We start from the raw sequence: 16706 nt of genomic DNA, 5'->3' as shown, positions 1-16706 counted from the left end.
TTTAGAAAATTCTTAGAAGACTTACAGGGCATGAGGTTAAGTTATTTAAATGGAGAAGAAGTAGAAAAAGTAGTTAGACAAATCGTAGGTCCAGATTGGCACATGATCAGTGGCAACTGGAATCCCCGTGACGCAGAACACAAGCCACTCCCACATAGCAACGCAGAACTGGATAACAGAGTGAAAGGTCTAACAGACCGAATCTCTGAGAAGTGGAAGCCTAGGGCAAACTGGACTTGCATTAATCAATGCATTCAACAAGAAGGTGAAACTGTTGACAGATATCCTAGATTATTAGAGTGTTTTAATAACCATTGTGGAATGCAGGCACCTGAAGACCAAACACATGATTCCCAGTATGAGCAGCAACTAAAGAATGCATTTTTGAAAGGCAGTATTTTGCCTATAAGCAGCTTTATTACAAAGTACATGGTAGACCATCGTACGAGTAGATTACAGTCACTACTTGAATATGCTAGACATGCCGGAAGGCATTTTAACAGCAAAAAGAAAAAGAAAGCCCAAGTATTTTCTGTAGAAGATGGAACAGAAGTTTATGTAGTACAGTCCGGAAAAAAAGGGCAAGAAAAATGCCCAGGGAAACAAACAATCTAATAAATGATCAGAAGAGTTTGAAGAGAGAAAGAAAAGGGGTGAATGTTTTAAGTGCGGAAAGAAGGGACATTTAGCAAGGGATTGCAAGCAAAACAAGAAGGTAGCCATGGAAGATAAGGAGGGTGAGGACTGACTATATGATAGTCAAGAATCACTAGAAGGGAGTAACCGAGAAAAGACAAATGCAAATGTGATAGAGGGAATAGAGGATGTGATAGAAGAAATAGAGGAAGTACAAGAAATCACCGATGGTGAAGAAAGTGAAATTTTGGACTTAGCATTATTGAGCCTAGAGCTCTATTTAGCAGACACGAAACCGGAAGTTACACTTTTGGTAGAGGGGAGGGAAGTTAAATTCCTGTGTGACTCAGGGGCTTCACGAACCCTGATACATCCTTCCAAACTACCAGAAAATTCAGAATCACTTGATTACATATTAGTGAAAGCAGCTACTGAACAGTTATATCGGGAGCCACTCTCCCATAACATAGCAATAACTGACCCTGTTTCAGGGATGACCCAGAAAAGCAAAATTGTTGTTTCTGCAAAATGCCCAGTAAACCTTTTGGGCAGAGATCTTATGCAGATATTTGGCATAGCAGTAGTTCCGACTATGCAGGTTATGGAAGCACAACGACAAATGGATACTTTTGTGGTGCGACCGGAGGGTGAAACATTTTATTGGTACAGCCAGGACTTAGTCACGACTGGTCCAGGGGCAGTAACCGAAGAACTGATGAACATAGCCATCAGTAAGTCCCCCTCCCTTGACACTGATAAACAGCATTTGTTGCACTGTATTCTGTATTATTGTAGCACACCAGGACCTGATAAGGAATACGAGCAAGAACTGCTTAAAAAACATGCAAACAGATTAGTATTACATAATCTGTACTGGGACACAGAAGGGAACAGTGTAGTTAGCTGTTCATTGCCCCAGGAATTCTTTGCACTCTATAAATCTAATTGATTACCACATGTTAGTTTAACTAAGGACAAGAATGTGAAATGGGTAGATCTAGGAGAAAAAGTCACAAAGTGGGAAAAACAGAGTTATAATTGTCAGAACAGGGAGTACAGAAGCAGAAGTTAAATGGGATAACGCAGACACACCCTGCTGTACACTTGCAGTCTAGCGAGGACAGCTGATTAGCACTCTTACTAGAAGAGGAAGAAAATGCCTTACAGAGCATACCAGAAACTCTCTGGTCAACAGGGAAATCAGATGTAGGACTAATTCGTACAGCAGGACCAGTTACTATTATGTCAAAATCAGCATTTAGGCCTCAAAAGAGACAGTATCCCTTAAGAGAGGATGCAGAAGTAGGAATCAAACCTATAATACCAGCTTTGCTTAAGGAAGGAGTACTGGTAGAATCTCCCGATTCACCATGTAACACACCCTTATTTCCTGTCAGGAAAGCAAATGGAGAATGGTGTATGGTCCAAGATTTACAAGCTGTAAATGATGCAGTAATACCTAGAGCACCTACGGTGCCAGATCCACACACCCTATTGAATGATTTGAAGCCTCAAGAGAAGTATTTTTCTGTGGTAGATATTAGCAATGCGTTCTTTTCGATACCGATACACCCTGACAGCCAACATTGGTCTGCATTCACATTTCAGGGGAAAAGGTATACATACACGTGACTACCACAGGGGTATTGCGAAAGCCCAACAATATTTGCACAAGAGATGGCAAGCAACTTGGTGGGATTTAGCCCACCCAGAGGCAGCCAAATTTTACTTTATGTAGACGACATCCTGCTGGCAGCCTCCACCCAGCAAGAATGCAGAGAAGATACCATAACATTACTACAATTTCTAGCCACTCAAGGACATAAAGTAAACAAAAACAAATTGCAGCTTTGGAGAAAGCAGGTTAAATACCTGGGATATGTAATATCCAAAAAAGGCAGAACATTAGATGAAGATAGGAAAATAGCAATTTTACAAGCACCCAAACTGACTACCAAGAAGGAAATGATGTCCTTCCTGGGCACGACTAATTTCTGTCGGAGTTGGATTCCAAACTATGCCTTGGAGTCTGCTCCACTGACCAACTTGATATACAAGAAGCCTATGGCAGCACAAGATTTATTACAATGGACACCAGAAGCAGAATCAGCTTTCTGCAAACTGAAACAATTGATAGCATCCTGAATAGTTTTAGGATTACCAACCTATCATAAACGTTTTTTACAAACTGTAGATTGTAAGCAAGGTTACATGACATCAGTGTTAACACAGCAACATGGAGATAAGCAACGCCCCATAGTTTATTATTCATCACAGCTGGACCCAGTGGCGTGATCCCTGCCCCAATGTGTACAAGCAGTAGTTGCAGCTGCAATGGCAGTACAGGCTTCGGCCTCAGTAGTGTTGTTCCACCCTCTCACATTGAGAGTGCCTCATGCAGTCGCAATTATTTTACTGCAAGAAAAAGTAGCATATCTTTCTCCTGCTAGACATCTTTCCTGTATGACTATACTCTTGAGCCAACCTCATATGACAATTGAACGATGTACAACTTTAAATCGGTCTACCTTGCTCCCGACCCCTGCGGATGGCACGCCACACAGCTGCCTGCAGGAGATTGAGCAAAAGACGCTGCCTAGGAAAGATCTAACGGATGTTCCCTTGGATGATGCCGAGGTAACATATTACGTGTACGGCTCATGCAGAAGGGGTCCTACAGGACAGAACCTAGTGGGGTATGCAGTAGTTTCTGATACTGAGATTTTAGAAGCAAAGTCTTTACCACACAACTTATCTGCACAAGCAGCAGAATTGATTGTCTTGACAAGGGCATGTACCTTGGCAAAGGGTAAATGTGTGAACATTTTTACTGACAGCCAGTACACTTTTTCTGCTGTACATGTTTTTGCACAACAGTGGAAAAATAGAGGAATGATAACATCTACTGGTAAACCGATTAATCATGCGCAATTTATTTTAGATTTGTTAGAATCCATTCAATTACCTCAGAAAGTAGATATTTGTAAATGTGTAGCTCATACCAAGCAACAGGATAGGATTTCAAAAGGTAATGCGAGAGCTGATACAGCTGCAAAGCAGGCAGCTTCAGCTTCAGAAGTATTTCTTTTGAGTGAGGAATTACAACCTCCTGAGATTTTAGATTTAGAAATGTTGAAAACGATGCAGACTCTTACTACGAAAATAGAAAAACAGAAATGGATAAAAAGAGGAGCAATTCTTGAGAAAGGGCTGTACATCTCCAAAGAAGGAAAACCAATTTTTCCGTGTAACTTGTTTAGATATGCAGCTTTGTTGAGCCATGGGCAGTGCCATGTCTCAACAGGGGGGATGGTACAATTAGTGAACCGAGTGTTCACTGCATATGGATTTACAAACTACACAAAAAATTTTTGCGCATCATGCCATGTTTGTAACAAGCATCATGCACAAGGGGCATTGAAGCCTAAGCAAGGGAGTTTCCCAACACCACCGTACCCATTCCATACTATCTGTATGGATTTCATATAACTAAACAAATGCGAAAATAAGAAATATTGTCTTGTCATTATAGATATGTTTTCCAAATGGGTGGAAGCTTTTCCGACCAAAAATCCAGATGCAGTTACTGTTGCAAAAGTCCTTGTTAAAGAAATTATTCCTAGATTTGGCATACCAGAAAAGATCTACAGTGACAATTGCACACACTTTGTAAATCAAACTATACAACAGTTGAGCCGATATTTCGGAATTTCCTTAAAGAACCATTGTGCATACCACCCCCAATCTGCAGGATTAGTAGAGAGGCATAATGGGGTTTTGAAAAACAAACTTAGGAAATTGATTAGTGAGACACAAAAGAACTGGGTGTACTGCCTGCCTCTGGCACTGTTGAGCATGAGAACTGTTCCAAATGCAAAGGGGTTAACTGTAACTGTTTGAGAGGGCATATTATATACCTCAGTGGAAACCTCTCATGCCTGCAGACCAGGAGGCCAACAGTTCACTTGCAGAAAACATGAGATGACTTTTAAGTAATAAACAACTTTTGCAGTTAAATTCTGTTTCAGATACAGAACAAACCAGACCATCAGAAGCAGCAGTAGTCCCAGGCACGTGGGTCTGGGTGAAAGTCATCAAGAAGAAGAACTGGACCTCACCGAAGTGGGAAGGGCCATACCAAGTGCTACTGTCAACACCCACTGCAGTCAAGATCACAGAACGAGCGTCCTGGATTCATCTGACACACTGTAAATTGGTTAAAAACTTTGAACTGGACAAAAAACTTGTTACTGTTACACAAGTACAAAATGACCAGATACGGAACAAATAGAAATGTAGAACAACCTCAGAAGTATTGCATGATCATTCTGTTGGCCATACTGATAACATCAATAATAAGTACAAAATGACCAGATACGTAACAAATAGAAATGTAGAACAACCTCAGAAGTATTGCATGATCATTCTGTTAGCCATACTGATAACATTAATCTTTTTGTTGTGGCCTTTCCTTTTTCCAGCCACATGAGCTGAAGTGAATAAACGAGATTTGTTACTTATAGACTGACATCCGAACTTTAACACTTACCAAGCAATTAAATATGTGTATGCTGAAAGTTTTAATGTTTCGAATAGCTGGATCTGCACAGCTATACCAACAGCATACGGGGGATTATTAATGACTGCTGTCCCCCTAGGGGTCAATGAGACCTGGGAAAATTTGATTTTTGATACTACAACTGTGAAATCACAAGACAAAATAGCATTGTACCTGCCTGTTATACAAAAGGGAATTGTATGTTTTTACAAAAATAATACTGTACAGGTGGGTTGGAGCAATTGTAATGTGACTGTTCCATACAAATGTTATATCAAAGCTAATAATGCAGGCTATATTTGTGATACAAACTATGACTCTTATTTTGAACTAATGCACAAAACGGTTGATGAAGTACAGCATAATCCTGTTCTTTTTAAACAACTATCTATCATTGATAAGAAAATGTTTCATGCAGGGCAAGTATATATTAATACTAAAGTAGAGAATTGTTATTTTGTGCATGGGAAAAAGGCATACAAATGGTTATCTGAGAATTGGTCCGGCAGTTGTTTTTTGGGTTACCTGGTTCCAGCCATATGACACACTGCAGTTTTGCCTCAGGGAAGAATTCGAAATGTCAGAGAGGTCACCAAGAAACCTGGAAATCCAATCAAGAGACATGAGAATCCAATGGGATGAATGGAAGCAGGCTGGAGAAACCATAACTCTGTGAAAAACAAAGATAAACTGACACACATGGACTTGAGTGACATGTATGGTGCAGTGAAATTGATTTGGGAGCTGAGAAAACTGTTCAAACTTCTCGAAGTAATGAGCAATGCAACTTTTTCTGCTCTCGACTTAGTGACTGATGAACGGAACGCTATGAGAACTGTGGTACTTCAAAACCGCATGGCTCTCGACTTCACCCTAGTGGTGAAAGGTGGTACGTGCGCTTTAATAAAAGAGGAGTGCTGTTCGTATATTCCTGACAACCAGCATGAGATAAACTACCATCTTGAGGTGATTCAGCAAGTGTCGGCCATGACCAAACCAGGCCCAAACCCACTGATGGATTTTTTCCAGAATTTGTTTGGGGGTGGGGTAGCATCCTAATGAACATCCTGATTGCCATTTGTGTTGGATTACTCCTATTAGGAGTGTGTGTTTGTTGTGGTATTTCCTGCATGAAAAGATTAATCAAAGATTTTATAGACATGTCAGTTTCTGAGACTGTGTATCAAAGTACTGAAATTGAAGAACTGTTGAAAAATGAAACACTTTCATAAGTTTAAATTAAATGACTCTCTTAACTGCAAATTCTGAACAGAAAGAGGTTAGGAGAAGAAGCAACTGTTTATGCTTTTGAAAATAGAATAAAAAGTATTAATGGGGAAATGTTAGAAAAATATGTACTAATGTATATGTTTAGTGCTTATTAGAAGCTAAAAGGGTTAATACATTTCATTCTATTTTATGTACAGCTTAATTCTGTATGAAATTACAATATGCTTTCTGAAATTGCAAGATGCTCTCTGACCTAGTATTTGCTAGCACAGCAAAATTCATGTTTATGCCTTTTGGAAATCTACTGAGAAGCAGGTGATTATCTGCTAGGTCAGGAAAATAAATGAATAGAACAATACTGTTTTCTATAATGTTATTGAACTTGAACAATCAGCTCTGTTCATGTTATGAGAAAATGCACAGCTGCAGAAAAGAAAGATACATCAAACAAAGACTGCTTGAAGAAATTAACTATAATCTGCACTTGCTTTGTGCTCGAATTAGCCATAGTACCTTGAATGGTAACACTGCATAGTGAGAAGTTGTATCTGACCGGTGGTCATCAAGACCACATTGTTTTTCTTAGGAAGTTTTTTTTATAAACTTGATATGCCAGCAGAAAATCATGGACAAACAGCTGCTATGAAATAATATTGAAAGAACTTGTGATTTATTACGTCAGCCTGGTAGGCAATGTCTTGTAAGAAATGTATAAGAATAGCTTCACTTCCTGATTCTAGTTAGACAAACTCTGTATTAGCACGTTTTTGTCTCCTTGCTGCAAGATTAAAGTGCCTTAACCAGAACCTGCCATGTGTTGTTCTTTTTGAAGTTGTTTTTCCTTTGACAGTTGTCTACGCATGCATTGACAGGGCACATTGTTTTTCCCCACAGGCTTGCCAATCCAAATGCAAACAGCAACATATGGTCAAAATGGCTACTGTACCCACACAGCTAGGATAAGAAACAGTTATCTGACTGCTAGGCTACTAGATGCAGATAACAGTAAGAAGCAATGTCACTCTATAGGCCACCCAATCTGTTCAACACAAGCCTAGTTTATGTACTCCACAAGTAGTTCACCTGCAGTCATATATAAAACAGACTTTGCCATGGTGCCTGCAATAAGTACTGTGATCTGTAGTGTGGAAGTCTAGATAGGTAGGGGTTCTAATTTCACTTCAGGCCACTTGGTGTGTGTGTGAGTCTGTGTGTGTGTGTGTGTGTGTGTGCTGTGTGTATGTGTGTGTGTGTGTGTATTGTGTGTGTGTGTGTGTGTGTGTGTGTGTGTGTGTGTGTGTGTGTGTGTGTGTGTGTGTGTGCGTGTGTGTGTGCGTGTGTGTGCGTGTGTGTGTGTGTGTGTGTGTGTGTGTGTGTGTGTGTGTGTGTGTGTGTGTGTGTGTGTGTGTGTGTGTGTGTGTGTGTGTGTGTGTGTGTGTGTGTGTGTGTGTGTGTGTGTGTGTGTGTGTGTGCGTGTGTGTGCGTGTGTGTGTGTGTGTGTGCGTGTGTGTGCGTGTGTGCGTGTGTGTGTGTGTGTGTGTGTGTGTGTGTGTGTGTGTGTGTGTGTGTGTGTGTGTGTGCATCTCCCTGCAAAACAAATGAGAATCCCTCATTGACTACCAAACTGCAATGGTTCTGCACTTTTTGGCCCTTACAGTTGATGCCAGCCTCCAAACTCATGTGTTCCACAAGGTCTGCTGATGTCATGTACCTTAAAGGAGTACAACAGGTTTCTCTAATGTATTCCTCAACTTTACAGCCCTTTTCCTCCCTATTTACATTGTCCTCTGTAAAGCAACAGCAATAAAACATTTACAATTTTTATAATTCCCCTTACTTCAGTAACAGAAGCCTACCTTCTCATACTGTGATGGTTTCACTTACAAAATGATTCTCTCACGTTTGAATAAAGCTTGCTGGAGTCACCCAATTACTGACATCATTGAGGCCAGGCAGTGCAGGTACTTTTTTTTTTTTTTAATCCGTTCCCTCCCCCAAAGTGACATCACCACAGCCGTCATCTGATTCTAACTAAAATAATAAGACCCACCCATTCTGTGATGCCATGGCTCCCTTGTCCTTCCCCCAGCCTGAGTGCTGTTAATTTTATTCAGTAGTAGTGTAGTAACACCGATGTTTGGAAATACAAATTTGGTATGCATACTTGTACATTCTGCATGGCAAATGATGCTTAGGTGGCGCATCGCTTGCATACTTCTCTGTTGTATTTGCACCAGATACTGCTAGTGTGCAGTGCGGGAATAGAAAGATTAAAACATTAACTTGGTATCAGAGGTGGCAGTGCAACATATTCATAGTGGCTTAACGTGAGAGTAGCTCTAAGTAAGCACCATGTGAAACCTGAACAAGCGCCTAGAATTATTTAGTGCAGCTTCCACACCTTAAGTCTGAAAATGAATTCACATACTCACATGAACAGGACTAGCTGCATATTGATGGCTAAAGGTGTATGGGCATGTCAGGTGGTTACTACACTGCATAACTGGTATGTAATGGTGGAGATATTTGGAAGGCATGAGCAAACACACCAGTATATTAAAACCATAGCACCAATTGAACTGGAGGCTGGCAAATAGATTTAGTAAGGGATTTTGTCCATGCACAAATATTTCAACAGTGATTTTTTGCAGTGGCATCCATTATCTGATTCAAGGTAAGTTAACCTTGATGTTCTTTATTTAAAAAAAAAATCAATAAAAAATTTACTTTGTTATAAGTGACTTCTGGACACAAGAAAAAGGAAGGGAAAAATATAGCAATGTGGTTTATATGTACAAAGACAAATCCAGGGACACTGCAAAAGGTTTTTTTTTTTTGCAAACCAACCAGTGGAGTAAAAACATATGAAGGCAAACACTGCATACCAACACATTTTGCACATGTAAATCTCAATTTTTAACAAGGTGGAAGCATGAAGTGATTCCTTAACACTTAAATTAATAAAGATCTAAACTGGTTAATAGCATAAATGTTTTATTCTTTAGCTCCTTGGTGCAAGACCTTACTGGATGTGATTGCAGTCAAGTAAGGCCATGGCTGTAGTGCAGCAAAAAATGTCCCCTCTAACAAAGGAAATGCTTGAGCAAAAATTAAATTACATGAGTCAAGCACCCTGCTGAGATCTGCCAAACAATGGAATTACCAGGTCAAATTACCCTCAGGACTTTGACAGCTAGGGAAGCTAAGTGTTATGGGGGAGGGGATAAGTAAATGGACTGGAATTCATTGTCTCACAAATTAGTGCCATTTAAACTAAATTAGAAAAAAAGGCAGCAGTAAACAGCACTTTGAGTGTGTTCTGTGGCATTTGCACTGTTTCTGTTTTAAGTGGTCATCCAGCAGCAGGGAATGTTACTTACACTGTTCTCTTTTACTCAGTACTTTGTACGCATGCAACATCTATGAAATGATAGGAACTTTAGGCAAACGGAGGCCTGCATGATGTAACATTTTTGAGCCAAACAATGATTTCTGGGATACTGGATGGCAACCTGATTTATCCAAACCACGTCAATATGCCAGCCTCCAGGTGGTCAGAGTCTGGAATTACATATAAAAATATTTAAAATCCTGTAAATAATCCCAGAGTGCTGTTAAAGAGTAGGAAACATCATGCCATGATGTTTTAATAATGTTTTTTGAGTCTGTGGGTGCGGTACTCCTTTAAGACTACCAATTGCCATTCTAATGTCAGACTTCAGTCATGGTGCATGCAATAAGTACTGTGCTCTGTAGTGTGTAAGAGTACATAAGTAGGGCTTCTATTATCTCTCCAGACCACTTGGTGTGTGTGTTTATCTTCCTATAAAATAAATATGATCACCACACTGACATAGCAAGAGGTCGGTTTTGCAATATTTTGGTTGCAGCTAGTTATGTGGGCCTCCAAATTTATGACCACAACAAGGCCTGCGGATGTCATCTAGCATGAGATTACCTAAAGAGATATTCATAGCAGACTTGAGTTGTGGTGCATGTGTTAAATACTGTGATCTGTAGTGTGAACCATTAGATAGGTAAGGATTCTAATCTAATTTCAGCCAACTTAAAGTGTGTGTGTGTGTGTGTGTGTGTGTGTGTGTGTGTGTGTGTGTGTGTGTGTGTGTGTGTGTGTGTGTGTGTGTGTGTGTGTGTGTGTGTGTGTGTGTGTGTGTGCGGGTGTGTGCGGGTGTGTGTGTGTGCTGTGCAATGATCTGTAAACTTTAATTCGTAGTGCTGCTATTCTCACTGTAGCCAGGTTTGTGTGTGGATGTCAGAGCATTTTACATCAGTGTATGGGATCATAGGATCATTGGACTTTACTTGTCTAATGGCCTTAGGGCCCTTACAATCCTAGCCAAGTTCTTACCCTTATTTACATGATCAGCACATATTGCCACTGTCCATGAGAGACACAGGCAGAAGCCCTTTAGTGAAATTATGGTCACCCAGCCAGTCATACAAATTGCATCTAAAGAGGGCCAATGAGGTGCTCTGTTTGGCATTAGGTACAAGACAAAATGGTCATTGTACTGAAATATTGGCCTGCTGAGAGAAGAGTACATGTAGCCTATAACTACATCTTTTTCGGCTGATAGTGCCCTCAGTTATGAGATGAGCAAGATATAATTCCATTCTTATCACTGGGGAGATATGGTGATCTAAGGTAAGGTAGGTGCAAACCTGTGTGGTCAGGCCTGTGCGCCCAGGTCTGTCATCCCTGAGTATGTACATCAGGTGCTACTACTGGTGTGCTACTTACCAAGAACATTGGTGTTACTGATGAAAATGCTACTACATACATATCTGCATGGCGTTTATGGCCATTAGTATGTCAACAGGCATTTGTTCAGCAATACCCTCTTGTGGGATATTGACATAACTGGGAGATTCTATGACTGCTCACAGTTTGCAGGCATCAGTCAACCTTATCAGCCAAAGACATTCACTTTGAGCTTGCACTTTGGTTAAATGGATTCCAAGCAGTAGAAAACCCAGGACTAAGCCCTGTGGAACAGCACTAGTTACAGATCAGTTATTTGATGTGGATTCCCCTATTTTGAGTATGAGTTCTATCAGTGAGCCACTTAGTGACTCCTCTAATGATATTACTGTTGATGCCTACTTGATTTTGTCAATGATGCCTGAGTGGGGGGTTGTGTCAGACAGCTTGGCTAAGTCCATGGGGTTGTATGCACAGATGACCCCTCATCCAGGTCCTTGGTGACCACCTCATACATGTCCACCATGTTTAACAGGCATGATCTTCCTTTCAGAAATCCAAACTGTGTAGCATCAACTATTTGTAGATTACATATATCTTTGCTGATCAGGTCCATGATGATTTGCCCCATGGGCTTACAGATATGGCTACTGAGGCTAATAGGTCTATAGTTCCCATGGTCAGTGGATGCGCCACCTCTGTGCAAGGGGATAACAGTTGCCATTTTCTAGTCAGCTGGGATGCAGCTGGTGGTTACACTATGACTTTAAGGAGTTCACAATGGTATTAGTAATCATTGTTGGATCCCATGTAGGATGCAGCCTGGAATTTTATCAGGTCCAAAAGATGCTGTATTTCCTCCTTAAAGAGGCCATTTATGAACTGATCTGTAGATATAGAGGGTATGGGACAGGTTGTGGGGATGTCATGTGGTACATGTGGTGGAGCCAAGGGAGTGAAGTTGTCACCGAACCTGTCGGACAACAGGTTAGCTATGTCTACAGGCTCATTATATGTGGTATCATTAAGTACAAGTTCACCAACAATCTAGACTTTCCTCTTAGGTTGGACATGTGGCTACACTATGTCTTGTAGTTGTCCTTTGTGGAGGAGGCTAATTTTGTCGCATACTTTCTTTTGCAGGATGTCACAACAACACTATTTGCTTGATTTAGCTGAGGAGGGTGTGCTTCCATTTTAGGGGAGATCCCTCATTCTAACTGTCACACAGCAATGTCCACCTCATATTGCCCAGCCTGCTAATGGCACTTGTCCACCAAGCAGTTTTCCCATGCCATGAGGAGCTTGTTTTCCTCCTGTCAGGTATAGCAGAGTCTATCCAGTTGTACAGGTGCTTGCATAAATCATTGGTGTAGAGATCGGCATAGTTGCCTGTTCCATCTGAGGGAGGAGGTGCAGTCAAGCTATTTATACCATCCCATAGGAGGTTATAATTTGCTTTGTTGAAGTTTATTACTGTAATTGCTGAAAAGTGGGGTTCAGGTGTGATACTTACTTTTAGTGAGACTGATTTGTCATCAGATCTCACCAGGGAGGACCTCACAGTGGAGTGCTACAGTGGTCACCTATATTGGTAAGCACCTGATGAAGTCCATTGTCTCTCCTTGTAGGGATGTCACAACACTGGTCCAGGGCATTGTAGTTAAGGACATGGACTAACCTTTGGGCAAGTGAGCTTGAGTATGAGTAACCAACACAGTTGGTGGGTAGTTAAAGTCACCCCAAACCATGGTGTTGTGATGTATCTTGATAGACACAAGTAAATTCAAATAAGCACAACTGGTGTCCTGATTCATGGAGTTGCTCCTGTAGCTGACAATGGTTTGAATAGTTGCCCTTCCAGCAGTGAATAGCACCTGCAGTGTCTCCAAGGAATTGCACTGTTTAACCAATATGGATGTGTATTTTTCTTTAATGAGTATGTATACATCACCTCCAATACCTTGTACACTGTCAGGTTGAGGTCTGAACATGTGAAAGGGCATGTAGACTGATATGGCTGTGGTGCTCTCCACAACCTTTAACCAGGTGTCTGTGACTGTGCAAATGTCTGCATATTCTAAGGTGGGGACATCTTCCAATGAGTGGAGTTTAATGTTGGCATTCATAGCATGTAGCAGCATAACCATGATGTTGTTTGAAGATAGCAATTTCTCATTGGAAAGTTTTCTCTTGAGACACCACTTATAAGATGCACTATGGCGTTGTCAACAGTCTTGGCCAGTACACAAAATCCCAGGGGTGACAGGTGAAGACCATTTCTGGCAAAGCACTGAGGTCTGTTGAACAAGTCATCCCAGGCTGACTAAGCCAATTATTAACTTCAATCATTCTCTGTGTGTATATTAAGCCATCATCCTAGGTGAAGGTAAAATCCAGCTGAAGCCTGTGGGAATACCCGCCAGTAACACAGAGTCTGTAAGTTCAATCATGCCTCTGCATACAGTCCAGTGAGGTATGTCTCAAATTGTACACATCAACAGGAACTATAATGTCATCATAACATTACCTCATGTTGACAGACTTGCAAGCATGTGTGGTATGGTGTATCCTGACACCTCACAGACAGCTAACTCTGAACTTTTCCGTATGTAGCCTGGTGAGAGGGACATCAATGTGTCTCATGATGTAATCACATATGAATAATAGGTTTGATTTTGTGTTTTGCTTCAGGAATTTCATCAGTGAGACAGTGATGCATGAGCTACTATGTGTACTGAGTTCTACAGAGGTATGATTATGTGTAGTAAGCTTGCAATTGAGTTTCTGAGGTGTCTGTTGTTTGTGTGTGTGTCTGGTAAGGAGTTCCACTCATGCAGGTGCATGTGATGTGGGTGTGGGTGGAGTAGGAGGTGAGGTGTGCATGTTGGCAAATTGCTCATTGTCATATGTACTGACTGGTGTGTGTAATATAGTCACATATCTCACACATTGTGTTTAAGTAGAGGGCAGGGACACTTTCCACATCTCATCAGCAGTCATTGATAATGCCATTAGCATTGTGTGTACATCACAGCAGGCCATCATTAGGCAGTGGCCTGACAGATGCTGAACTGTAACATGCTGTCACCTTTATTTAGTCCTCCTAAGGTAACACAGCACCTGACAGTGTGCCATAACATGGCTGAGTCATTACGATGTTTTGACAAGCATGTGGCCCTTGCATTAAGCATAATCCTGTTATTAGGCATGGTTGCAATAGCATACATGCAAATGTGACAGTGTACAACTCCAGCAAATTTAGGGTCATGCTGATACACCCTTGGGGTCGACAGCATCAAACATGCTGTCTGTACGCACTCCTTGCAGTGAAGATGCGGATGTCAGTGCATCCACAGAGAAATTGTTCAACTTTGCAGTCATAATTTTGGCCTTGAAACTCTGCAATGCCTGTCAAACAACCAGACAGCAAACGGGATGTAGTGTGACATGATGTGGGAGCACAGATGTGTTCCCATAACATAAATGTACAGTTTTACATACCTAGGATATGCTGGAGGTAGACACACTTTGGCCAAAGGTGGCTACTCCTCTGCAGTAGGCCTCAGATCCATGTCATGCAGATGTCCACCATTAAGCTGCTGAAGGTCAGGCTGCATGAATTGCTGCACAATTGTCACCTAACATGGATCACTGCAACTGTGGTGCTTGTTCGAGCAACCTTGGATGTCTGACATTGAACATTATATTGTGACATTGCAGCTGTGATCCTAAACACAATCTGTCCAGTACCCTAGTGAAATCCTAACAATCCTGGAACACAAGGCATAATACATGCAAACTCAAATGATTGCTCTGGTTGCTAATCAAGGCATCTACCTGGAAAAGGGTATGTCAAGCCTACGGAGCCTTGCATGACATTGGACAACTATTTGTATGAACAAACAGGCTGTGACCTGCTTCTCATCTTGAGCTTGGTACTACCATTTTGCTTCTGGAGAGAGAAAAATGTATAGGAGCATTGTATCCCAGGAGAGAGTGGTTGTGGTGAGACCAGCAGTAGTAGCAGTTTCCAGGCACCAGTAATTCAAGGGACTCCCCTCTTTTCAGCATTATTCACAAGTTAATTGTGTCATATCAGTACACACTGCTTGAGCAGTGTCCAACTGCAGAACAACTGTGTAAAAATGCCCTCCTTACCTTCGCAGGGTGTACGTATTACTTTCCCCTCATTGTTTGCCTGTGCTCTGTACAGACACAAACACCTTGGATGAGTATTTTTTTGGAAACCAAGATGGAATTAACTGCAATACTGAGTTTTACACAGGACAACTAGCATGTAGTGACAAGCACTGTCCCCAGATGTCCCCATAGTATGATATTAAGCCATGAAAAGAAGTGTCATGGAAATGATTGCTAACAATGTAGTACACCTACAGACACTGGACCAAATCCAGTTTGCTTGGGTCAAGGGAAGATCATGCCTACCCTAACCAGTGGACCTCACTGACTGTTAAACTATGCAATGGATGAGAGGAAAATGACTCACTCCACCTACCATGGCCTGCCAAGGCAGTTGACACTATTAGGTCATCACTAATTGTTGAAAAATTGTAGAGGTTATTTACAAACTAGTATGTCAGATGGTGGATAGCCAAGTGTCTGACAGTCATTATCTGGGATGATAGCATTGAGTAGTCCACCGCTGCAATGAGGCCAGTCAACAGTGGACTTCCTTCACAAATCATTCCTGGGACTACCCTTCTAGCCATTCCCTTCTCTGCAGTCATGGCCACTGTTAGTGACCTCAGAATGACTACATTTGCAAATGATTGCAAATTAGGAGCTGTCATTGAATCACACACAGAGCCAACAGTTATCCAGGATGGTCTGACACATTCAGTTGTTGCCACTGACAATTACTAAATGCCAAGGAATGCACAATATTATCCTTTGGTAAGTCATCTACTCCTGGTAAAAATCGTAGTATCAGCACACCTCCAACAGTTGACCCAGTAGACAGGGACTTATGGACACTAAGAGTGATCTAGTCTTTGACTTTTACAGGTCAGTAAGATGTGGGGATTCATTCAATGTTGCACAACCTATAGAGAAAGGTATGGCATATAAATCCCAGAATGTCATTATTACACTGTATTTGGCACTCGTCACATTACTGAGTTCAATGCCACCTTTGGTATGTAACTACACAGGCATATATAACAACTGTAACAGCCACAGAGGTTCCACAGAAAACCAAAACATAGTGTACATAGCAATTCCTATGCAGACCATGTCAAGGCTGTAATCATGTATTCTGTCTCCTACATGCTTTGGAGTGGAGGTGTATGGCTGCCATTCAGGGAGGTGTCACATCCCAATGTGTACCTCCTGCATATCCAAGAAAGGACTAGCACACAAATTACCTGTTCTACACACCTATACCTTGACAGTGGTATAAATAAGACATGCTGGAGAGACAGGTGTGTAAGCCAGAGACTAAACCATATATGTAACAGGCTCCCAATCCATGTGAAGCACACTTCCACTGTAACACACATCATGTGCAAATTATACAATGAGATGCAGAACAAGACA

This window comes from Protopterus annectens, chromosome 4.part1 (assembly GCF_019279795.1).
Source record: "Protopterus annectens isolate FY-2018-M chromosome 4.part1, PAN1.0, whole genome shotgun sequence".
In the NCBI taxonomy this organism is placed as follows: Eukaryota; Metazoa; Chordata; order Ceratodontiformes; family Protopteridae; genus Protopterus; species Protopterus annectens.
This window is presented reverse-complemented; position numbering follows the sequence as displayed.